The sequence below is a fragment of the Corvus kubaryi genome, unplaced genomic scaffold (genome assembly GCF_017639235.1).
Source record: "Corvus kubaryi isolate FWS band 111438036 unplaced genomic scaffold, C.kubaryi_AGA036_p1.0 37398, whole genome shotgun sequence".
Classification (NCBI taxonomy): domain Eukaryota; kingdom Metazoa; phylum Chordata; class Aves; order Passeriformes; family Corvidae; genus Corvus; species Corvus kubaryi.
In genome coordinates this window covers 31,229,810-31,256,469 of record NW_024581137.1, presented here as the reverse complement: position 1 = coordinate 31,256,469, position 26,660 = coordinate 31,229,810, and the positions used below count along the sequence as shown (strand labels likewise).

General features: G+C 38.0%; 1 long non-coding RNA gene across 2 annotated transcripts in view; it reads left to right on the top strand.

Annotated features, from left to right (window-relative positions):
- The first annotated feature begins 21,407 nt into the window (after nt 1-21,407).
- LOC121671636 overlaps nt 21,408-26,660 on the top strand; it is a 296,300-nt gene continuing 291,047 nt past the window's right edge. For both annotated transcript variants that reach the window (XR_006018558.1, XR_006018559.1), the window contains exon 1: nt 21,408-21,492. This is a non-coding gene — a long non-coding RNA (uncharacterized LOC121671636). The remainder of the gene's footprint in view (nt 21,493-26,660) is intronic.

Below are 26,660 nucleotides of genomic sequence, written 5' to 3'. Positions count from 1 at the left end.
GACTTTAATTTCTAACCTATAAGTCAGAGTAATACTGTCTCAAAAGTCTTCCTGTGTGAGATGTGGCTGCTGGAGTTGTGTGGCCTGAGGCCAGAGGCAGGAGATAGAGTTCTTCTTTTCAGACTAGAGAAATTTGGTAAAAATTTAAGTAAGGTATGAAGCTGTCTAGAATTTCTTATGCAGAACAAGTGGCACCAGAGTCTGCAAATGGTCACATGGAAGCCCATAAGATGGTTGAGAAAGACCGGAAGATGGAATGACCATGTATGTGGCCTTTAGGATGCGAAATTTTGGCAGCTTGAAGAGACACTGTTTTTGCAGTGCAGAACCTCTTGGCTGCAGCCCTGAACAAAAATGTAGATGCGGTTCCTCCAAACCCAGATGAGTGTCCTGGAAGGAACTAAAATATTAGAATGAGGTGCTTCACTCCAAGAATCTGAAATGCAGCCTAGCCTTCAGTGAAGAGACAGAGCCCATTGTAATCAGGCTTCAAGACTTGAAGCTCAGGAAAAAGTTTTGTCTTGAGGTATTTCTTTGGTAGTGGGTTTTGTTGGGTGGTGGGGTGCTTTGGTTTGTGCTTGTTTGCTTGTTTAAGGGTTTTTTTTGTTTGTTTTTTCTTTGGGTTGGTTTGGGGTTGTTTTTTTTTTTTTTTTTTTTTTTTTTTTGTTCTGAAACTGTTTTACCTGGCAAAATGATTGGTGCAGGAGAGAGCTAAAGAATTTCAAATATCCAGCTACCCATGAGCCATCCCAGTATGTTGCTTGGAAATTGTCCTCACAGAGCATGTTTTGAGGCGTAACAGACTGTATCAGGTTTTGAAGTGTTTGAAGATCTTGGGATAGATAAGGAGTAAGAGCACTTAGGTGTCGTCATTCCTTCATCTCACTGTTTATTTTCACAATCAGAATTAGTCTTGTTAAAAAGCCTCATTTAGCTTCAAAGTACAGGTATGTCTCCTCCTCACTATAAACATCTTGACATTAGGAATGAACAGACTGTAAGAACTTTTCTGCAGAAGCAAAAAAAATTGCCTCAACAAGACTCAATTCGTAACTATGATTTTCCCCATTTGTGACATTTAAGTGCATCCATCTAAAAGACAAAATGTTTTACAGGTTAATCAAAACTGAAGATGTCTTAATAATTGCTTAGAAAAAATTGAAACAGTTTGGAGTAGAGCTGGGATTCTCCCTGTTCCTCTGTCCCTGGTTTCCAGGAATTCCTGGTAAACCCTGTAACAGGAGCAGAGAGATTACTGTGCAGAAGTGGCTTGGAGAGTTTAGAAGTATAATTTTGTTTTTTCTGACATGTGAGGTGTCCTTAATTTATTTAGTGTCCTTAATACATGCTCTTTCTGTGCTGACTTTTGTGTCCTTTTCATACACTTTTAAAGATTAATGGCCTGTACTGGAGACAGAAGTGAATATGTGAGGACAGATATTCTATTAATTATCTACATTTCTGTTTCTGACTCAGTAGCCTCACCGAAAAGCTTTGCATTTAATGTTTAATTTATATTGTCACATATTTCCTTTGGAAATGACAGCATAGAAAAGAATTTGGTTTTTTATAGAATACCTAATTTTGTAGTTATTTCAGAAATACATCTAATGACTGGAAAGACAAAGACTTGGCCTTTAAATGCTCTGCGGTATCTCCAATTTAGAACTTTTTATCTGTAGGAGGGCAGAGGAATTGGAAAAATGCACAGAGTTGACACATTCAGTTTACATTTTGACAGCAATGTTACTAGCACTGTTCTAGTTTGTTGTGTTCTAGATGTTGCTTGACCTGTGCAACACTGAAACATTAAATTGTCCCTGTAGATGATAACCTGGTTCACCAACATTTATGGGGGCATAAGGAAATCGCATGAGTAATATGTATGAAGTGCAGATATGATATTCAAATCTCAAACAAATATTTGAATTTGAGGACAAAAATGGACAGTGCAAACAAGGCAGCCTGGCCAGCAAGACTGAGAGAAATCTGGGGGTAAATAGTATCTCATCAGTGGTTCTGTCCTGAAAATAGTAAACTCCCTAGACTCAATCTGATGGCATATATTATATATGAGACACCTTTACTAATCTGAGTATTAGCCGAGGAAGTGAAAGGTCAAAGCTTGATCAGATACTAAACAAAACTTTAAAAAATTGTGTTGACAAGATGAAAAACCATCAAACCCAAGCCAAATAAAATTTTTCCCTCTCTCCTTTACTAGTGTTTTCACTCACTGGCTAAGATGCATCCTGCAATGGCTGTTGGAGGACTGTGAGTGTGGCAGAACAATAGATATAAAAATACAACATGGAAGAGAATGAAGTGGGGGAACCCTAAAATCTTCTTCACCTCTGACTCATTAATTAGGTAGCTGAAGAGCATAGCATCATTCTTATGAAATGAACTCAGGGTTCTTGTATCAGTATTACACCACTGCTGTTTTGTACATATTGTATTTTTTAGGAGTCAGCTCATACAATATGGAGCTTTGTTCCAAACCCAGGAAAACAGAGAGGAGTCAAACACTGTAGTTATTATCTGTCCTCATTTCATTTCTGAACAGAGATCTACAACTGTTGCTGCCATGTCAGCTCCTGCCTTCAGATGTTTCTGTATTTATCTCATTGTGGACAACAGAAGTGACACAGTTAAGGGGAAGTAATGACTTTTTTTGCATGTAAAAATCCAGGTGGAAAGAACTGTTGAATCAAATACTGCTTTCACATGAGCCTGTCACATTTATGAGGCAGAGCACATTTAGGTCTGGCAGGTGACCATGTTGTCTTAATGGCACAGCGCTGGCAGAGTTGCCTGGCAGACAAAGGCATTATTCACATTGCCCTGTAACTTTATTATAACAATGCCATCACAACTCCATGCTCGTGGCCAGAATTGCTGTACCACTGCTTCCTTCTCTACTTTTGGGTAAGCATTGTGCCTTCCAGGATAAATGTTAGAAAATAACCTCTCCACTGCTATCAGAAAGATCTTTGCAGGCCCTTTGCCCCTGGGCCTCCCTTGCCCACGGACCTGTTGGAGCAGGAGACTTGTGCATTGACTGGTCAGGAGTATGGCTCACTACCTGGGAACCAAAGAATATCTTCATAGCAGCTCTGAAGATGAAGCACAGGTGTGAGTTTTAGAGTCCAAATTACCTTTTGCATAGTGGCCCCTGGCTACTAGCTTGTGTAGGCAAGTTTGTTGTGCACCAGGAGTAGAAAGGAAAAAAGAGCCATACAAAACACAAGGAGCAAAGGAGAACTGATGGTGCAACGTGGTGTGGGCTGCTCCAGCTGTGCAGGCAGATGTGTTTCCAGCAGGGTAACTCTGTACTGGGCATGAATCCTCTGAGGAGTTCAGTAGGTCTGTGCTTGCCTGTGAATCTCTGTCTTTCCTTCCACCTTGAATAAAGCAATGAGAGCGGAAGGTTTTAGACCAAGAACAGCAAAAGCAACTTTTGGACATCACTGTTCATAAGTCCGTCTTGCCTGATTCTTCCCTTTGCCAATTGAAACAGGATTTCATAAGTTGCCTTTTGAACAGATCTATTTATTTGCAAAAACATTTTTCTATCAGTTTGCCCTTCAGGCAGGACCACACTGAAAAGAGTAGCTGGTTGGGCCAAAAGGGAAAGTTATACTTCTTGATGAAGTTTGTCTTGGAGTCTTTACTGACAGAAAAACACATACAACAGATTGGCTGTGCCAGCTGGGGATAGGCAGTTTTCTTTTTTTCTTCAAGTGGTCTCTTAGAAAATATCAGCACGTGTTTCCAAAATGCTGCATCTCTGAGGGTAATAGATCTTTTATGAGAAGGGCTCTCAGAGTTAATGTCAGTATTACAGGAAAACATTTCAACACTCTTTTTACATAAAAAGTGATTAGATGTTCTTTATTCCTTCAAGTGTATGTGTTTTCCTGCTGTGTTTTACTTCTACCCTTATATACATGACTCTTCTCTGGTTGTACAGACTTGTAAAATAGATCTTTCAAGTGCTCTGAAAGGCCATTCAAAAAGAATGTTGTAGCATGTGCTGTCTTGCTAGTGGTGGAGTCTGAATAGAGTCTATAAATAACTAAATGCTGTGATGTTTCAGTAATGACTATTTTGTTTTATTCACGCGGCATCTGGATTTTGGATAATATTATACAGCCCTTATTCACTCTTGTGATGTAGAATTTCGTTCTCACATGGTTAAAGATGTAGCAATAAAAAGGCAACATTTTGGTTTCTATCCTGAGAGAGAAATACTGCATGTAGGATTAAGTTGTACAGCTTTGTTGTGGGTTTTGTGCATTAACTTCAGTTTAGTGATTCGGAACAATCTGGGTCTTAGTGAAAAAAATTCCTTTGAAGCAACTGGCAGTAGTTTTTTAGTCCTCTTGAGCTTGTATTTTGGGGACAATTTGGGAGCTATTTACTGAAAGATACAACCAGGTGAATGAGCAACAATGTATTATAATGGGATAACCTTTTGTTTTCGCTTTGTGTACAATTCTCAAAATTCTTGAGTGGATTGACTGCTTTGTAATTCTTTGTACTAGAGTAAACTTGTACAGACTTGCTGGGATGGCTGTGTGCTATTGTTGGTGCACTTGTGCTTGTGTTAAAGCACCGAATCCCAGAAACAAGCTATTTTAACTTTGCATAATAGTGACCAAAGCTTGTAGTAGAGAACCTTCTAAATTGCAGATGAGTTGAGAGCTAATATTAGCAGACCTTCGAAAAGTGTAGCACTGAATTTTGCCCATAAAATTCAGAACAATGTTCAAAATAAGACAACAGGAATGTGTACAGTGCATTAAAATATTTATTGTAAGATATTTAGTGCAGATATAAATGTTTAACACCAAGAGTACACTTATGAGGTTTTCCATGTTTCTGTTAAATTTTAGATATAAGTTATTAGATGGTGGCAAATGAAAAGGGAGCAAAACATCGCGTTCTTTGAAGCTATGACTCAATGTTTAAATTATTCCATGGTGTGCAGAAGCACTCCCCTTTCTGGTCCATAGAACTGAACGTTGCCCATATTAATTATTTCACATGAGAAATGTCCGCACTGGAAAGACATTTTGCAGGTGGAGTATGTGCAATACATGCATATGAGAGTCACTCTGGAAACCAGGATTTTCTGCTCATCTTTCAATCTCTCAGAAACAGGTAAGTGACAGAGATGCATTCAGTTGTAGTAAGTCTTCAGGGAAAACTAAAAAAAATTAACCACATTTAGTAAGCATCTCATTTCCAAAGTGTCTCTGCAGATTTAATCTGGTACTGAGAATTCATAATTACTAGTTCCTGTAACAAAATTATCTTTATTGTGCTGTATCAGAGCCCTTACAGTATGTTGCAAAGTGTATGTTGATAAGCAGGTGCTTTTTAAAGATTGTGGAAGTCTAAATAAAGTCTATCATTTCAGGTTGTAAAAATCTGTGTGCTCCATGACAGAGTCTGCATTGCTAATTTATGTTGTGTTACTAAACTTTATCCATCAAACATAAACACGTTATCTTTCTCCAAAAAACGTGCATTTTAATGTGAAGTAGATGAAGAAATTCATTCTGAAGAAGGTGCCACTGGGTGCATGTACCTGCACTATGAACTCTTTGAAATAGAGGGACCACCAACCACAGGCTCTTCACGATCACTCTGAGTGCATCTTCTGGGTGACTGGTGTCACCAGTGCTTTCAAACACCTACAGATTTTGGGCATTCATCAGAAGAATGGATGAATGTCCTTTCGTGAAGCCCAGTGATGTGCTGTGCTTTATTGAGTGCAATGGACCCAGCATGGATGTGCATCATTAACATTCATAATGATGAACCAAAATGCGCAGTTGACAAGACTTGCATTTACCTATATTTGGTTTGATGGAGTAAAAGGCATTTAGAAGATATTTTATTGATCTGAAGGAAAATGAAAGACTTCAGTAAAAGCAATGGCAGTATCTGCATTGCCTTGGAGGGGCTGACACCTGCATGGGTATTTCTCTGTTTTTATACGGATTATTTAAATAAAACTCTCTTTCTGTGACTATTCTAGTTTGAAAATCAATGCTGTGCTGAAGCTATAGTCTGGACTGTGAGAAGCTCCCAAATTGCCCTGGTACCCTGATCAGTACCTTTTTAGCAGGCTGTGTTTATAATGTGATCTGTTGTTTTTTTAATCTAAAACTTGGGGTTGCATTGGTTTTCAACCTGTGTTGTTGAACCATATTTTGAAAGAATAATGTTTTGATATATCTAGCTTCAAAACTATTTTCATCCTCTTAGCTCAAACTGAGTTTTCTATCATGTGGTGGTACAGTGTGTAGCAAATTTATTGCCGGAGGCAGTTTGAGGCTATCCACAACTTTGTCACTGGGAAAGAGACAGCTGGATTTTCCCTGTGTGTTAGCAGGACTGTGCAAGTTTTGACAGTATTGAGTCTTTCTTACTCACTTTTGCTCGTACCTTCAGGCAAGTAGATTCTCCTCATGGATTAGAATGTTTTAATATGAAATCAAAGTAATTATGAAATGTATTTCTTGTAGAAAGTAGTGGATAGGAGAAACACGTGCACAGCACCAATAAGGCTAATGATGCTTGTAATACCTGGTGATTTATGTGAATCTGTAGCTGCCATCCTATCTCCAGTCCATCTCCACTTACTTTTGAAGGCTTGTTCTAGGACTTAACCGCACTTTTTCTTAAAAGCACAGTCAGATTAAAGAGATTGCAAATTTTTTATAATCTCATCTAATTAAGCAGGAGGATAGTTGAGAAAAAAAAAACCCAACACAGTTCTTCACCAGTTTCTTAAAGCCTTATTGAACTTTAGGCAAGAGAATATTGCAGAATTAGGTCACATTCCCAGAACAAAGCCAACATTTTGACATAGTCTGATACTTGTCTCTCTCTTGGGAGCAGATGATTAGTTGTGTTGTGGAGACTGATATACCCGAATCTTCTGACTTATTGGCTCAGCTGCACAGAGTGAGCGGTTGTGACAGATGGGTACTGCTAGAGAGCCAAGCTTTTTGCCATATATTTCCATGGGACAGGAAGGTTTGGGTGATGATCTTCTGTAATGATTCTTTTATGCTTTTGAGTGCCTGTTTTGGAATTGTTCTTTAAAACTCAAGTAGATCACTCTTAGAGATGCTTTGGAAGAACAGCTCAAGAAACCTCCCTTTCCTCCCTCTTTCAAACTGGTGGCATAGCAACAATGAGCAGGACTGGAGCAGGCATTAGGTCCTGAAGTTGCTTGAATCTATGGGAGTGGGAGCAGACTGAATAAATGTTCAAATGATGGGATGCCTCGCTTGACCTAATGTACAGAAAACAGCTGAAATACTAGGAGAGCATGTCCATCACCTCACTACTCCAATATGAAATGTGTAACAGAGGTATTCTGTGGGAGGGTGGAGGCAAATGCACGTGTATGATTACCTGGAGTTTGAATGAAACCTCTGCTTCATTGTCAGCTTGCACATGGCAGTACAGAGGCTTCCCAAAGTGGAACAGACATTGCACACACTATGCTGTAAAGATGAAAGAAGGACAGACCTCTGAAAGTACCTCAGCTCATGCTGTGCCTTTTGCATATAGAAGAGCCTTCTGCTAATTCTGGCATATAATTTAGAAAACATTGCCCTACTTTTCTGTAACCTGGAGCTCAGAATGCTTTCAAACTGTCAGGCTTTCTGCATGGAATGGGAGGGCAAGCAGCAATAGTACTCAGAGATCCTCTGTGTTTTGGAAACAAACTGGAGACCTTCAGTAGTATTCAGGGAAGTTTGTGTACCCACAGACAAGCTTGAGAAATGGAAATGCTGCCACTGATTCTGTAGAGAAAGAAAAAAGAGAAAAGAATATATTATGTTTGATTCCAGAGGGGGTCCTTTGAAAGAATATGATTTCCAAGTCTTCTTCTATGGACAAACATTTGTTGGATTTAACTTTTTTGCATCTATCTCTATTCGTGTGTTTTTTCTCATTTTTCTTTCCAGACCCATACAATCCAATTTCCAAGGATTAATACCCAGGATGACCAATGCACATTGCCATATGCTACTGTTTGTTTAAACTTTGAAGAAAATTACACTGTTGTCTTTTACAATGTTTTGTCTACATAGACCAGTATTCTTATTTCCAGTTATTTCTCTTCTCCATACGTAGAAGATGGAAGGATATATTGGAAATGCTTTAACAGATTCATCTCTACATAATGTTGACTTGGTCAAAAAGATCAGTTAGCAGTGTCCAAAAGAAAAGAAGCAGCTTTCAGCTTATCAAGTGGGAGACAGAGAAAGAAATTCACTGTTTTAGGCAGAAAGCTGAAGGCAAGTAAGTGGATATAGTGGAAGATCCTGGAGGATCTGTAGGGGATTCTGACATGGTCACTGAGAACTCCCAAGAGTGAGGAGGCCAGAAAAAGTGTGTTGGCATTTTTCTCTTGGGTGCTGATATTTATGGAGTTAGTTAAAGGATGGGGAAATTCTCAGCACTTTTATCAAACATAAACATTTTTGCTACCACTGTTGCATGACCACGGGAATCAGTGTGCAGCAGGAACTCAGTCCTTAAGAAACAATGAGCAAAAGCCATTTGAAAGAGTGGGAAGTGATGTCAGGGAATTACATTGCTCCTGAAATTGCCTACAGCAACTGCAAGGTCCCTTCTTAAAAAGATAAGAAATTATGACAGTGACATTAAAATGAATACTGGGCTCTGCTCAGCTGAAGGACATGTTCTGAGCCCAGAGCTCTATGTGAAGAAACCCCAATTCATCAACTTGCTGAACAACCTGCTGGCCAAAATATACTTGGGTTTTGTGCCTAAAGGTTTTTATTTTGATGTAAAGTGAATGTTTTGGCAAACAAGCGAGTAGAGCAAATGAATAAAAAGGACTGGCAGATTATATTATGATCCCAGTCTTGCAATTTCAGGGACTTGTAGAGACCCTCAGGAGCTTTGTGGATTTTGAGTAGGATTCATTCAAAAAACCCCAATGTCCCCCCCCCCCCCCAAGAAACACATCCTGGTTTTAGGCAGCCAGATGTTTCATCTTGTCAGTAGAGAGTGACAGCCTTCTCTAGCATTGAAAAGAGTGTTGGACTTTGTTCTACAATAGCCTTAAATAGGGACATGGAGATCCTCTTCAAAAAATGATATTGTCTTCCACTGACAATAGAAGGAGATGATGTGAGTAGCACAGACTAGATAACAAACTTTTACACCATAAACATCAGGCAAGAGGAACACAGCCCTTTGATCCATCTGTTCTCTTTTCCCATTTCTCTAGTGGTGCTTCTGACATTGACCAGAAATAAATTCTGCTCTTAAAAGAATTTACTCAAATGTGTTCAGGGAATGTTACATCCTGATCTTTCATAAACTTCATGTTCTCCACAAGATAGCAGTGGTGCTACTTCTTTGAAGTATTCCATGGAAAGAATTTTGTGTTTTGGGTATTTCTTTTAATAGATTTCATTAGAACTGTCTCTGTTTTTTTGCCATATATTGGTAATGGGAAAGACTAAAACGAAAGTAAGATATTTGAGTAGAATAAAATCAGAAGCCTTTTGTAGTTTTCTAAGAGAAATGCATTTTGGCACAGGAAAATGGGAAAACAAGAAGCTTGGATTTACTTCACTCATCAGTCAAGCTTCAAAGACTTACAAGGAAGAGAAAAATCTGCGTGACTGGCTGTCTGACATAGAAGTAAGATATTAAAGGTTGATGTAATAAAAGTGCTTGGTAAAGCAGCTTAGTACAACTGCACAGCAGAAAGTCTACAAATGGTTGAGATGTTTTCTTAAACTTTTGTATTCATCTTCATATATTGTGCAATATTTATTATATCAGGCACTATGTGTTAATTTTTCTCCCTTGCAATTCAGTGTACGCATTTGGAAACACTTCAAAGTACCCCAAATTATAGTAGTTCTTCAAGACAACAAGGCTAGTTTGCTTAAAAGTTCATGGTTTTTCTTCTGGAGAAGAAAGCCAAAAAGTAGCTCTCTTGCTATATTATTGATGCTTAAAATTGACCATCCTAATGGCTAGGATCTAAGGATCACATCTAATATTCTTTCCTAGCTTCTTTGTACTGTATATTTGTAGCTCATGAATACGTGTGGTGGGTTGACCCTGGCTGGCAGCAAGTCCCTTTGACCAGCTGGGATGGCTGTTCTGGCTACCTCCCCTCCCAGCCTTTTGCTGCGGGGCACAGTAAAAAAAAAAGAGTGGGTCTTGTTGCTGTGTAAGCTCCGTCCAGCCATACCTAAAACATTGATGTATTAGCACTGTGACCAATCTAAAACATGGCACCATGCAGTGTGTGTTGAAGAAAATTAACTCCATGTCAAGCAGTCCTAGCAAAATATACAATCTGAGCTAATGCTACCATCCTTTCATCAGCAATTTATTAGCAGTTAGCAGCAACTCTTTTAGCAGTTAGGAAGAGGTACATTTACTTTACCCAACTTCACAATATCCTATAGAGCTTTATCAGCAAATTTAGGGAAGTTTAGAGTCACTTTGGTATACATCACTGTCACTCTTCAATTGTTCAAAAGAAGTCTATTATAAAGTCAACTTCTCTCATAGCCCCCAAGTCAGGTACTATATTTTAGATCATGTATCCCCAAACTCTAAAATGTATGAGGATAAATAAACATACAGTTTTTATTCAGTAATAACCTTGATTTGTTTGGTTTAACTGGTTTGTAAAGAATAGCTGAACATTCAACATTGATTAAATCTGCTGGTTCGTAAACAAATTTTATACAGACTTTCCTGTTTTTGTTAAGATTCAGAAAAGGGACATTTATATGCAGTACCTGAAGTGACTTTTAAAAAGGTGACAAATAAAAAGTACATAAGCACCTTGAAAGAGGCTGTAGCTGCTCCATTTATTTTTTTTGTTTTTGACAGGAGCTACTAAAACAAATCACCAATGTCCAAGTGGTAATTATGGTTAGACTTCTTTGTTCTCAGTTAAAAGTGATTTGTCATTAAGCAGAATCAAAGGCTGCCATTTAGGTCAAGTACAGACAAAATATACTTGTATAATAAGCTGTACTCCCTCATATTTTAGGTTGTCTTTCATCATGTTGTGAAATCTAGATTTATAAAGGCACACACATAATAGAGAGTTGGAGTATTAGCATCCTTTGTTCTTAAATTTCAATTATACAATATTGTTTCCTTTCGATTCACTAGAAATAATTAAGTCCACCATGCTGGTGGTCACTCCCCGGACACAGCTAGTGCTGCTACTCACTTCAGAAATACATTTTACAACAAGCTTTAGAGTACTATAAAGAAACAAGAATTGTCAGTCAATCATTATAGCAGGAAAATCCTGGCATAGGAGCAGGCAGAGCTGAATTATGTTTACACAGGTGTACACCTTGATAATGCTGTTTGCTTTGGTTGAATGAGCCCAGGGTTTCATTGGTGGAGAAAAAAGAAAAGGTTAACTCAATGGGGCAAATTCACAATGATTAAATTTGTTCTAGATGATTTCCAAGAAAACTGAGGAACACTGTTGAAAAGTGCAATTTACAAGCTTGAAGTCAATTCCTATTTCATATTACTTTAGAAGCCTAATTATTCATAAAATATTTGCATAAACATGCATATGCCCAACTAAAATAGACTCCCATGGCCTTTGTACTATGTTCTTTGAACTCAAAACTTTGACACTCTGTCTCATTGCTAATTGAAAATAATACTTGAAACTTATATTTCAGATTCTCATATTTCAGAAACAGTTTTAAGTTTTTTGGCTCCAGAGGAACCAAGAATTTACATAGGCACTTATTTGGCTTTTGTACGTATTCATGCAACAGTTTAATAGGGCCCTTGCTTTCTATATTTTTGGACCCTTAAGAAAACTATGGACAGAACTCATTGTTTCCCCAGATATCTCATAAAAGTTGAATCTACTGTGAATTCTCCCAAGAATGAATATTTGGGAAAAACACAAAATGTACATTTTTAAGAGTCATCACGTGAGTAGTAGTACTGAGATGTATAAAATGTACAGTTCCCAGTTGGGAAAGTGTTATTTCTAGGCAATTTATCCAAAGAGGGAACATATAATGTTGTTTGAAATGTAAAGTTGATAAGGAAACAACCTCAGCCTCAGTACTGTGTTCCGGGCAGAAACCCCACCCTGACTGTGCTGCCTTTCCCCCTCACCAGCCCACACGTGTGACTACCTCAGGAACACATTTTTGGAAACATGCCTGACCATTCCTGAGTTGTACAAAACTTTCAAAGGGGTGGTTAGACAGCAAATGAACATAAAGCAAACAAACATTCCTCAAAAGTGTTGCAGCCAGTAAATGTTCCCAAGGCAACCAAGTCAGTGTGCTCCTGCTTACTGGTAATGTGGTAGGTGTTTGCAAAATGTATGAACTTCTCTGTTTTCTCCATCTGATCGACACAGTATGAAAATATCTCAAACCAAGTCTAATTTGAAGTCTTGTGAAAGTGCTATTATAATGATGTGAAAATTGAGGAAAAAACCCTCTGGTTATGCAGTATATTCTTTGTTATTTTGACATTTTTTTTTGGAACCAGGCTGCAGTAAAATAATCTTTTTCTGAGCTTTAAAGTGACACTGTTTTAATGTGCTTTCATTGTATATGTGATCATAGATGAGTCATTCAATTTTTCCTCATATTTAAGAGTTGAACTTCATAGTGTTTTGTAATATGCCCTTCATTAATCTTGTGGGGTGAACCTGATTTAAATATGGCATATAGTGCTATAATGTCACAGTATTATATTATGCCATTATTTTTCAACTAAAATTCTGAGGAAATAAACAAATGGCTAACAAAATTCAGACAGTAATTTGTCTGTTAAAAGAGGTGGTTCTACTCTTCCCTCTTCCAGGTTGCTTATTTCATCCTTCCTCATGCCAGTACAGCAATCTCCTGTGCATCTGCTGTGGCTCTGCAGTGAACCACACATGGGAGCTGAATCTGCAGTAGTTACTATTCCAACATGTTTTCTAGAAGTGTTGGTTCATGTCCCTGGTAAAGCTCAGGTTATGTTGGGGTGGTGGCAGCCCATGCCTGGGCATGGAGGGAGGGCAGCACCGGCCCTCACAGTAGGGCAGAATTCACCCCAGACTGAGCTGCTCCCTAGACTGAGGTGCCAGAAAAACCCTTGGGATTTGTTTGAGCCTGCTCTAAAGGAGTTTGGAGTAAGGTATTGATGAGTGCTTGAAAAGCTGTAGTGTGCTATAGAACCCTGCTATACTGGAATGTCTTAGCAAGGCTTGGCTTGCTCTCTTTTTGTAGTCATAAAATAAACAGCTCTAGTAAACTTAACGAGAACTGTGTTATGTGCTTGCAGGAGTTTACTCCATGTGAGAGAAGAATCTATATATTTAGTTTTTTCTTTTACTGCCCCCTTAAGACCTTTCCTCCGCAGGAGATGAAGCCTTGTGTTTCTGTATGGACTTCCCATTCCTACTACTGGATGCATCTGTCCTCCCTTCTATCTTTGACAAATATTAATCTTAGATTGACCATCTGACTGAAGTACAGCCATGATCACTAGGCAGATTGGCCATCATTTTCCCTGACAGCCATATTTCACACCTAAGATAATGGTTGCCAGGTGCCCAGTTCCAGCTCCGTGTGCCTGGGAGCTGCACCAACATGCACAAGCTGAAGTCTGTCAGGATTGGTGCAAATATATTTGAGTACTGAAAAAAATATTCCTTTCAGAATAGTTTCATGTTTAGGATTTTTTGAGGAAATGAGTAATCTTTTTACTAGTTTTTCTATGGAAAGAAGGTTTTTTTCAAGAATTTAATCTTATACTGTCCTGAAATTTGTTGATGTCATTAACAGTTACATTTTAGATCCAAATAAATTAATTATAAAGTATCAAAAAGATCAAAACAACCAATCCAAACCCTATACATAATTTAAATATTCTCTGGAGTTGTAGAACCACTTAACTTTAACTAGTCTAGGTTCTTTTCCTAGGATATTTCAAGCTTTTCCGGGAAGCTCAGTCTACTCCTCTGGAGAAGTAAACATTCACTACTTCTATCAATATATCATTATTTACATTACTTGCATATTTACGAGTTTGGTTTTTGATGACTACAGGGTAATGACTGTATTTGTAAATCAGAGCCATGCATAAACTTTTAATATCCATACCTATGCATGGGGACTGGAAAATACCATTCAAGAAAAGAAGTAATAAAATATCCTTAAGAACTTTCAACATCATTAGATACTTCACCAAGATTTTTTTAACCAGTAGCTTTTAAAATATAGTACATACCCAACACCCAAATCAACTTTTGTTTTTCTTGTTAATGAATAGTAATTAGCTCAGGATTCTCAGTAGTTTCTGAAAAGCCAAACAACACTTTTTCCCTCTCAGAGTTGTGAGAATGGGATTTTTTACTGCCAGGGGGTTTTCTTCCTGCAGTATATGATGGTGGTATTTTTTCTCCAGGGGTTGACCAGGATGCCATTTTACTGTGCACAGGCTTGCGTTTTCTTACATAACAAATTATAGTGGCTTTTTTAAATTTAAGTCAAATAGTTGTATCCATGGATAGAAATAATATCAAAATTACTCTACAAAGATTATTTTATACGTTTTGTGAAATGGACCGACTTAAATTCGATGTGTCTTTAATGGAAGAATTTAATTATGGATAACAGTTTGTTCAACTTTCAATGCAATTCAGTTCTTTGGGATAGTGGAAATGGCAAAGTCACGAGTCTCTTTAAATATATCTGCAGTTTCCAATCTGTTGCAGGATATAGGATTCTGTGCATGCATTGAGCTTAGACTTTCAGTAATTTAAATGGTAAATGGGATGTTAGCACTACTGCTTCTTATTAATTCTATGTACTTTTATAAACAGCATGAATATCTGTCGTCGATCTGCTAATGAATCCATTCTGTGAGGAAATTGTGGTGTTAAATGTATAAAATTCATGCTTCTGTTGAAGAAATTACACCATTTACTAATGACCTAAAAGGGAGTGAAATAAAGTCTGTACTGTTCTGCTGATTTTCTCTTAGCCTTTCACACACTCTTAGAGCTACAAGATAGGATAGTGGTCCAAAGAGAAAAGCTGTGCCCCAGCAGTGAGAGCTGTCCATTGGAAGGGCTGTCATTTGCAGCAGTGTAAGTAAAGCTGTGAGAGTAACACAGGGTTTGGAAGCACAGCTGTGAAATAAGTATGGTTGGAATTCAGCAAACTTCTTACTAAAGGCTACTACAGCTGCTGGTGGGTTCCCAAAGATAAAACATGAAAAGAAGCACATGCCTAGGATCTAAATATATGAATAGGATAACTTGTTTTGTTATCTGCCTTTTGGAAAAAGCAAAGAGCCTATAAACATTTTAGCCCACTGGTGCAGGGTAGAATGACAGCTGTATAGCAGCACTTTTAGTCTTTACACAGATTTAATGTGTTCTGAGCACAGAGTACTTGTCTGATTGCTCCTGTAAATTGCTGTCTCATCTTGCCTGCTGGGGCAAGCACAGGACAGTACAATGTGAGTAATGAACGGTTTGTGCAGGACAGGTTCTGCATCAAGCTCTGATCAGTGCAGTTCTATGTGGCCTCAGCAAAAGCACTTGGGAACTTGCTGTGCCTGTATAGAGCTGAATACTCTCTGCATGGTGAGTGCTGTGAGGACCTATGTGTTTAAAAGTACTTGGGCTGTGCATATCTGTATCAGGTAGAGACTCCAGTTAATAAATAACAGTCCAAAAGAGGCCATGCTCTCACCAGACCTTAGGTGCAAAGAATAATCACATATATGGTTACACATACACAATTTTTCAAGATTACAGAACATACCATACATTGGCCTTAACAGTGTTTGGTGTTCTTGCTTATACAGTAGCAGTCCTAGGAAAAAGTTTTTTTTTTTTTCTTTTTAAAAGCAATCATATCTCCTTTCAAACTGAGGAGCAGTGAACTTTGCAAGTTGCATCTGCACTGCTAGTGCAATTTGCCTACTAAATTTATTACCTGGATGGTGTAGGAGAGTCATGCTGTTTGCTACTGCAGAAAATCCAGAAGCAACCCCTACAGAAATATTTCCATGAAGGATCATCTGGAAGTTAGGTTTTAATCTGCATAAAAACCAGGGCTGTGATTGCTTTATGCTGCCACAAAGTGTGCAATTGCTCATAAGGGACTTCTAGAACCATCTGGATGTTATCTTGTGCTATGTGCTCTAGGATTACCCTGCTTGAGCAGGGAGGTTGAACCAGGTGACACACGGTGGTTCCTTCCAACCTAACCCCATTCTGTGATTCTGTGTGCCGATCAAAAGTACCTACTGGTTCAGGTACTTGTGTCCCAGGGGACATACTGCAATACTGTTCTTACTATCTCTTTACATGAGACCAGAAAACAGTCTTTTTGCATCTATATGTGTGCACTTTTAAGTGCCCAGCTCTAGAGTGTTTAAAGAGAGGAGGGAATGAATCACTGTGTTTATGGTACAGCCACCTTTGAATGTATCATTCAATAAGATCGTCACTGAATTATGTAGGCATTTTTAGGCTTCAGGTCGTCATCTGTGCTTACTAAAACCTTCTATTTAGCTTCAAAATAAACTTGCTCTTGGTTAGGACTGCCCTTGTAGAATGTGCTTTCTGGCTTGTAGGTGTAGCCTCTGTCCTAAACTGAAGTCAGTAGCCGACTTTTCTGGGATAGGGTTAGAAATCTATTTATTAGGACATCCCAGGAAATGCTAGGATGTTACTATCCAAGAGTTTCTAATAGGTAGATAAAGACCACCCTCTACACCTGATTCAAGTAACTGATCATAGGGATTGGTGGTGCAGAAAGGTAGGAAGCCGGAACCTGATATCCTGTTTCCAGGCTGCCCTTGTTGAAAGCAGCATTTATTCTCAGGTACCTCACTGCTGATGTTAGGTCACTTAGTTTTTAAGTCACAGTGCCACTTACACATCTTCAAAATATGGCTTCTGTATATTGAAAATCATGCATTGAGAAACAAATTGATTATGAATTACAGACTGCTTTGGAAAACCCATTTTAAAGTAATGCTATGGATAACCACTGTTAACTACAAGTACAAAAGATTGAAGGCTTCCCTCTATCAGTCATAACAGCTACTAGGTTATTGCAGGCATTTAATCATCTGTGCTCTTAACTTGTTTATATGTTAGGGACCTGCCTTTTAGATAACAGGATTAATACTTGAAATGTGGCTGCCAACTAGAATTTGCTTGATTTCACAGTTACTAATTTTTTTTTTTCTTTCTAAAGAATAGAGAAGCAAGAATGACTTACAAAAGTCAATGTCTTTGTCCAGGACACAGCAGGAACAGGCAGCATCATGAAATAGGTGAAATGCCAAGAGTAGAAATGTTCTCTCCTACTGGCTAGAGCAGGGGAAGAGTTTTAGGTTTGTCTCACACATATTACTGCTGTCAGAGAGACCAATAATTACTGTACTCTTGCTTTGAGCAATTCCTGTGGGTTTTTTCCATATAAGGGCTGCAGTTTTTCTCAGCACTCACAAGGAGAATAAAGAGACAAAAGGCATGCAAACATAATTGTTAAATACCCTGCTCATTGGGCTTTTGCCCAGAAACCATGCATCAATGGCTGTAGTGACTTCTTCCTGCTATGCCTTTAGCGCTTTGTGTATGAGGCTTCTAATCAATGCATTTTTCCTGATGTGAAATCACCTGAGATCAGTATTATGCCGGACTCTGCTCCAGCCATCAATATCATGGCAAACAAAAACTATGTCCAGCAAGGCTGTTTGTGTCTCTAGAGATGAAGCAGCTGCTACTTCATGACCGAATGGAATTTATGCACTAAATCATTATTTATGTGAGTTAAAGAATGATAGAGAAAAGCACATCTCAAAACAGTGAATGCTGCTTAAAAAAAAATCAGGAAACTAATTATCTTCCAGTTAAACCAGACTCTGACTTCCTGAGTTCTAGAAAAAGACTACTACTGGTTCAGCGTATATCTTTCTTAGATTGGATAATGGGTTACTATTCTTCTACAAAGGATCTCAAACTCTCTACCACATGTTTAGTAAATTTTTTTAGGTTTGGCAATTTAGGTCGTCCATTATAGTGTTCTTGTTCATTTGTTGGCTTTGGGGGTTTGTCTGTGGAGAGGCAACAGCCTAGATAGGTGAAATTATTTTTTTCCCCCCCTCAGAAGCCTTTTAATTCAGAAAATATGGAATTTATACATTCAACGGCTTCAGGGAAAATACACTCAATATATTTCTTTGCAGAAGGCAGGTAATATTTCCATCTTGTCCTTGATTTCCTTATAAAGTTGACAAAGTTCTAAGTGTTTTCCTCCCATTGTACTCCTTACATTTAACAATCCTTTCCACTCTCAAAATTCAGGTTCAGTTTTGGCTCAAGTGTAAGAAATTTCTGATCTGTGTAGATCCTTGAGAATTGTTTGGTTGTTTTTTAAGGTTTGGAACTTTTTAAGGAAAGAAAAAAGAAAGCAGAAATTTACCAGTAACTCACTCTAAAAAGTTTCTGTTCGAAAAAGATTCTTTTTTTTCCTTTTAATTCTGCAGTCACTGAAGATAAGAAATATGTATTAGAAAATAAGCAAACCAGGTTTGGGGATTTTTTACCCATGTTAATCAAGACTGTGGCACTGAACTTCTTGGCACATCCAGAAATATGGCCAAATTTTGGGAGGAGGTTTGGGGGATTTTGCCTACAAGAGCCTTGCAGCAGCAGCAGCCGCTGTGGGACCATGTGCAATGGTTTGGAGTCTGCTGGCCAGAGGAGCATTCTTTCCAGAGCAACAGGGGAATGTTACTTGACTCCCTGCAGTTTGAGAAAGACTGGGTATCTCCTAAATTAGCTAGCCACTGCTTATGTATTTGTTTATATTTTGGGTTGCTTGTACGGCTGCAGAATAGCTTAGATGGCAAAGATGACAAGTCTTGCATATTTATCATATTTATAGTTAATAACTGTACCAAAGCCATCTGCTGCCACAGTGAGCTACAAAGTCAGAAACAAATGAAGTGAAGGGTTGAATGCCACACATGTTTTGCAGCCCATGACTGTGTACAGTTCAATAAGGGAAGAACTACTCCTGGTCAATTTATTTGGGTTAATTGCTACTTGTCTGTGTTCAGACTGGACAATATCAGAAAGCACGAAGAACTATTATAATAATTTTATATTGTGGTAACATTGGAAAACTCATTCACATACTAACTCCTAGTAAGCTAAACACTATACAGGCAAAGAAAGGAAAAGAAAGTACCTGCCTGAAATAGATATGCTACAGAGGGTGGAAATTTGAAGATGATAGGACAGGAGGAAGAGAGTGATATGACTGCAACACTGTTCGTGGCCAGTGTGAGAAAAATTGGTCTCCAGAAACTGCAAGAAATCATAAAAGGAAAAGTTCATTTTTAATCCTCTTGCAAAATTTCACCTTATCCTACACATTTTTGAGTGTTTTTCTGAAGCCAGAAAAACTCCAGCCTTACTAAGTTTATAAGGTCAAAGAAAGATATGTTAAAAATTCATGCTGTGTGTGGGTGAACTCAAGTCAGTTTTGACTGTTGTTGATTTCATCTGGTTTAAAAATGAGATTGTAGAGTTCTCAGATATAATTTAAGTCCTTCGAAATTTTGGAAAAGCATGTTTCTAGGAAAATAGACAAATCTTGTAACTCAGCCACAAGAGACGTTTAATTGAAGTTTTGTGCACATGCTTTAAGTGGCTGCTCAGTCTGCCTGTGCTTTGAGCTAGCTGTTTGTTTGGCACTTATTTTTTTCCTTTGATTTTCAGCAATATAGTTTAATGAAAAAAGTTTAAAACTTATCTATTTTTGCTTCCTCAAATGTTTGCAAGACTTAGCCTAAGTAATTTTAAACTTGTAAGATTGTTAGGATAATAAGTAGTATTTAACCTGTTGGAAGTGCATGGAAAATTCCTACTGAGGTTGAAACTATTTCAGTAATTATGAAAAATGGAAAAATATTTGGTTTTGGATTGCTATCCTAGTAGTTATATTTTAGTTGTTAGTGTGTAACTACTAAAATTACAGTGTGAGTTCCATTATATTTAATTAATAGCTATCATCTGACTTGGCAGTTCTGTATTCTGAAAAATATTCTTAGATCCACAAGTTCTCTACAGCTCTAGTTTTCCCGAATCAATTATAGTAAACAAAACTTGCGGTGATATTCTTTTTCTCAAGGTAGCCTTTGTTAGGGCATCAAGATTAAAAGAAACTAAGAGAATAATTCATGCAGATTATTGCCACATAATTATACAATATGCTTCCAATCAGCTCTGTATAGCTTACTATGAAAATTTCACAGCATTTAATGCAGCAAAAATAATACACTTTTAAATTAAATATTAGTGAACAATAAATCATCTGGTGTTTACTAATTTGAAAAGTTTCTTCAATCTGCTGTTGATTATGATATTCTGTAGAGCTTGTGCACCCATAAATAAGGGAAAATACATATAACTTTATATGCATACCATGAGACTTCCAAAATTGATATTCTGTATAAGCATTTTATTTCCATTATTTTAAAGTGGAAAAAGCCTAGATGGTAAAGAGGAGTTTATGGGTATTCTACCTGACCCTGTAAGAAATGCATGTGCTATCACAGGACAGTAGCACTTCTTTTAAACTGGTCAAGTTTTCCATTTACAAAAAAGGAATTAGAAGCTGTTCTGCAGTATTGTTGGAAAATATGCTGTCTTCGGGCCTGTAAGTATATATTTTAGGCACAGCTTCTTCTGTTTATATATAGTATAGGATGTACAAGATATTCTTGTCCTAAGTACAGAATGACAGAATTGTTTATAAAAGATATTGGAAAGTAACCAGAGAACCAAGCAAAATCCTAATCAAATCTTCACTGACATGAAAATTGCTCATTTTAAAGCACACACAGAAAGAGATGAGATATCTCAATGTGTTTCATATGTTCCTATTATTTCACTTGTCTGTATGCTAAGAAAAACAGACCTTTCATGGGCTGGGTGTCCATACTGGAAATTTTATCCTTATCAGCGCTTGATTAAGCTCTTAGTAGTTTACATTATACTGAATGTACTATATCTGACTATTAAACTCTACCTTTTAAACAGATGATTGTGTTTGAATTACATGAGATGTGTCTATATATAGTTGTTCCAATCAAACTGTAGTTTATCCTTCAAACATTTATTTAATTGAGTGGTTAGGGAAGGGTCAGAATCACATTTTTAAAATAGGTATTTTCAGTGTCAATACCATGAATGAATCTTCTGAAAAAATCCCCAAACAAATAAACACCCCTTTCCCAGCCCCCCAAAAAACCCCAACAAAACCAAACCTCTCTCGATTTGTAGCTCCTGCTTGATCATGGAAAGAGGAGCCCTATTTCAAGAGAACCTGGAAGTATGGAAGACCTGCATTGTCAGGAGCTGGACCATTTAAGGTCAGTCTTGGATATAGATGTGGTAGGTGGGTTTGACTTTGGAAGGCAATGGAGATTTTGCAGCTGGCAAGTAGAACTTTTAAAATGTAGTCAAAATGCCAATCTGGAAAACAAGCCTCAGACATTTCTGCACGTCTTTAAATACTGTCTACTGTTTCTACTGTCTCTTTATCTCAAAGAATACCCAGTGAGTTCCAGCCATGCCTTCATCTCCTTTGTTGTCTTTTTCTTCTCTGTACTTAAGTCCAGAAATTGTGTCAAAGGTTCAGTTACCACAGTGGGCTGGAGTTCCCTGCTTGTCATGACTATGTGATCTGATCTTAAATGATATCTGTGTAGGCACAGACCCAGGAGAATAACACAGATATGAAAGGCTAGAAGGGTGGATTTGAATGTCAGCAGGCAATTATCCGTGTGACCAAGAGCATTTGCAGCATATGATGACATCTGGCCGGGAGCCTAGACAGTGATACCTTCTAGGCATGGGGGGAAAGTTACTTTAGATTATCTATGCTTTGTTTTTGCTCTATGAAAAAGCCCAATAGAGCAGCCAGGCAGACTGTGAAATGGATTTTGGATGGCAGAACTGTGACATTTCCACATTTGGAAATGTTACAATTGTAAAGACGGCTAAGGTGTTGGAAAATGTTCATCGTTATCTTTGTCATGATAGTGTCCTTTTGATTTTCTGAAGTGCTTGAAAGCAACTTTATGTCAAATAAGCCTCTCTTGTGCTCTTTGGTAAAGACTACCTGCCCTGGAGCCCATGGCTAACTCTATCTGAACATTCATGGCAGCCAACTCCTTGAATCTTTGGGGTATTTCGTGAGCATCCACTGACTGTGCAATCACGTTGTGAGAAATCACTGCTAGAAATAGCATTTCTTTAGTACTGTACTGGCTAGTTTAATGAAACTAGATCAACTGTCACAGAGCAGTGTGTTGATTTCATCTGATGTTAGACAGGCCTTGGGAACAATAAAGTCCAAATCCTACCGCCAGGCTGAGGAGGTATCCTGAAAATAGACCTCCCTGGAATTGTTTGTTGTAACCGGTGAGACTTAACATCAGTGTGTGTGGGGATGAAGGAAAGCAATCAAATGTTTACCCAGAAGACAACCTCTAGGCTTAGTCTTTGAAACCAGGGTGGCTGATTGGTGTGTGCAGGTGTAGCACTTAGTCCCGGTGTGTGTCTTGGGCTGCTGGGTGTAGCTGCAATACACATAAAAGCATTTAAAACATGAGAGCAATGCAGACAGATGAGTGCACTGGGTTTACAAATGTTAAATCACACCACAAACTACTGTCCTTTGTGCACTGCTTGACCCTGTGGGACATTCCAAAGGAAAAGTAAATGGATATGTCTGAGCTGACCTAGCCCACATACTTCCTGCAAGTTAATTATGCTGGGAAAAGAGCAACATACATTGAACATCTTTATTCAAGCCTATATGGTACAGGATAATATAAATTTTTTTGTAATGGAAACAAAATGAATAAGTGCTTGAATGTAAACATAATCAGAGAAATTATTAGCAGCAGAAATTATTTTTAGTCTAATTTATTTTCATACTGCCTGCAAGTTAATTATGCTGGGAAAAGAGCAACATATATTGAACATCTTTATTCAAGCCTATATGATACAGGATAATATAAATTTTTTTATAATGGAAACAAAATGAATAAGTGCTTGAATGTAAAGATAATCAGAGAAATTATTAGCAGCAGAAATTATTTTTAGTCTAATTTATTTTTAGCATCAAAGTGAAAGCATGGTCTATAAACCTTTCTAATAATATCACAATGCATGTTTTAGAAATAATAGCAGGTTTCCTACTAACCCTTGCACAATTCTGTATTGTTGTAGTGTGTAAAATTCCCAGTGAACAAAATAAATATACAGTTTTCTGTAGTTGGAAGACCTATAAACATTTTTCTTTTTTTAGTTTACAAGAGGAGGAAGAGATAGGAAACAGATTTGTGGTGCTTTGGTTCAGTCTAATCATTCATTATGGTGAAAAAGAAAGATTAAAAAAATCTCAAAGGTATTGACTTGAAATGCCTTCCCTTTTTAACTGGCAATGAAACTATTTGTTCCCTGCAGCTTTACCAAAAGCAAAGATTTAATTCATATGCAGTCACTACTTTGACATATCCCATTCACTCAGGTATTCATACAGTCCTACAATGAGCTGGACACCCTTGTGCTCTCTGTCATGCACCCAGCAGGCAGGATCTCTCCAGCTGTGCATCTGATAGAGACATTTACATTTATTTACACTCTAAATCGTTCTGCGGGACAGGCAGAGCTGTGTGCCCGGTAGTTGCTTGCTCAGGAAGGAACAAACTGCTTTCAGGAGAAGGGCTGTGCAACATGTTGCTTTGCAGCTATAGGGAGGAGATCTGAATGTGCTTCCAGGGAGTGAGCAGAGGGATTTTTTATTTAACTTGGAAGCTTCTTAAATACAAAACAACATTATAGAGGTTATTCTGCAGATCTTCCATAAGGAATTTTCAGGACTCTCTTGGTCAATGACTAAATAAAAAAACCATGAACTTTTTGTTATTTAATTTGGCACAGTACACTGTGCCAATAAGCTTCTGCGTGTTATTCTGAACCTAAGTTTCATTTAAGGCCACTAAAATGTGTGTATTTCTTCAGAAACAGCTTTCCAAGAATTCTGTCAAAACCGAGATTAGATGGTAGTAATTTGTGAGTGAAAATTATTAAAATAAGTTAAAAGTAGCCATTAAGCTCACAGTTAAAAGAAATGAAACATCCGAAAGCATAAGCAAGAGCAGTTTAAATATAAAGCTATTTTTCGAGGGCCTAGTGAACCTTACTGACATAAGGCAGAAAGCATCAAAGCATTGGTATAATCATCAGTGCTCACAGTCTGTCTTATGAGCCATCAAACCAGACTCATTCAGGGCTACCAAAGCATGAAGTTTCTGGTAAAGATAATCTGCAAGGTTGTCTTGGCTGGAGTAGGTGTGGTCTTTGTAAACTCTTAGTTTCCAAACCACGTGCAGTGAAGAAAGAGATGCCAATTTAAGCTGTTACCTCCCCTGGGCTGAATGCTGCTTCTGGCTTAAATAGTTCTTTCTAGGGCCAGGCAATGTTTCCTTCCAAGGGGTGGGAGGGGTAGCAGAGGGTTAACTGAATTCTCCTTAAACCTTCCCAGGAAGATTTGTCAGAACTTGTCTGTCCAGACAACAAAGGCTTGTGGGAGAAAGGAGTTAAATAATAATTTGCTCTGTAAGCAAACTTAAATTTACCTGCTTTAAAAAAAAAAGACAGGTTTTGACATTGTGGTTTCAATCTCTGCAATATAGTTTAGGTGTAGCTAATTTCTCTTTATAAGCTTTGCTTGTAAAGCTGATTTATGATAACATACCTTATGTATTTTGATGCTAGAACAAGCACCCCTAAAAACCTGGTATTTTTTCACAGCAGCTTGATATGAGTCTGTACCAAACTCTTGTCACTATTCTATGGTCTCTGGGCTCTAATTCTCTAGAGTCCTTTAGAGTTGCCAGGCTACGTTCCTAGTGCTGTGATCCAGCTGCTAGGTGGTTAACATAACATGATACAAACACAGATGTTTCCCTTTCTTTTGAGAAGAATAGCACTCTTAATTGCAGCTGGAGAACCAGAAATATTGTTCGTTATCGGCAACTCTGAGAGAGGCAGAGAGATTAAAAGAGCTAGAGCTTGTTGCTAAATAATTCTGGCTGAATAATAAATAAATAAATTAGAAGTGTTTAATCCAGCAATACAATTAATTTTATGCAGATATGTTTTTAAACATATTTTATATTCGAATATTTTTTTCAAACATTGGCATACTAAAAATAAGAGGCTTTATATCTGAGATTGGAACATTGGTCCAAAAATAAGATCTCACAAACAGTGCCAAATCTACTTTGATGCATTGAGACTGGAAATCTCACTGTACACTCTTTTGTTTGTCTTCAGTCAGCCACGGAAGCATGTCTTCTCAGGCTTTATTTTCCTCCATTCTGAGGCAGGTGTGCCCATCGTCTGAATTACACTGAATCGTGTTATCCTGCTAAGAACCTCAGTGAATTCTCAATGCAGTTTACAGTCAAACATAAGGTTTTCATAACATGCTTTTTTTCTATTGACTTTTTGACCTGGTAGCTGAGAACATAACCTGCATAGAACGAGTTTGTATTTGCATTGTGATTTCAGAGAAAACAGTGCAGATGCAGCCACAGTTGTTGAGGCATGTCTTCTTGCTTCTCTGTGTGGTACAAGACTGTATTTGTTTTTATTATTATTTAAAACATTTTTCTATAACACAGTTTTCTTTTTAACCTTTAATTAAATGTTAAAGAAGCAGTATTTTTACTTCAGTTTGCCTAATGCTGTGAGTCATCCCATGACGAGCTGCTTTAGTTGTGCTGTGAGAGATGCTTACTGTGGTCTGTCCCAGGAAGAGCTGCGCACTGCAGTTTACCTCAGCATGTCTTTATGGTCACTTTATGGTCATGTTTTAAAGTAAGGTTGGGTGTGTGCACTGCTCTCTCAACGTAGCTCTTACAGGACTCTTGTGATGTCAAACTCATGGTAACCTGCTGAACGAAGTCTGGTCTCTTCGTTCTGCTGTGGCATAAAATAAGAGGCACAGTGAACACTTATTTAAAGGATGAGAAAGCTACCCTTTAGCAAACAGCTGTTTAAATTTTTTTTCAGGTTGGTTAGCCATCGATAATAGCTGAGCAACATGATCTAATTTCCAAGTTGGATCCAACTTTAAATTTGGCTTTGGCTGTGCTTTGAGTGTGGGCCTTCTGCAGAGCTTCCTTCCAGACTAAACTATTCCAGGAGTTTATAAACAATCAAGCTTATTCAATTTTTTGATCAAGTGTAAAAAAATATAAATATTTGGAAGCCCATTTCTTCCTTTGCTGAACTGTTCTTCTGCATTTTTAATAGTCTGTTTGTCCTAGGGCTTTCCTTTCCCATAGTTCTTAGTTAATAAAATATCTGCTAGCTAACCAGAGACACTGCAGATCTGCAGTGCTTCCCATCAGCAAAAGCTGCTGGAAGCCACATTGCTTTCACTCCACCGGGATTTGTTCCCTGTGAGGTCTAGTGCTGTGCGAATAGACACCCTGTTGTAGAACTGCCCTCCTTCTCA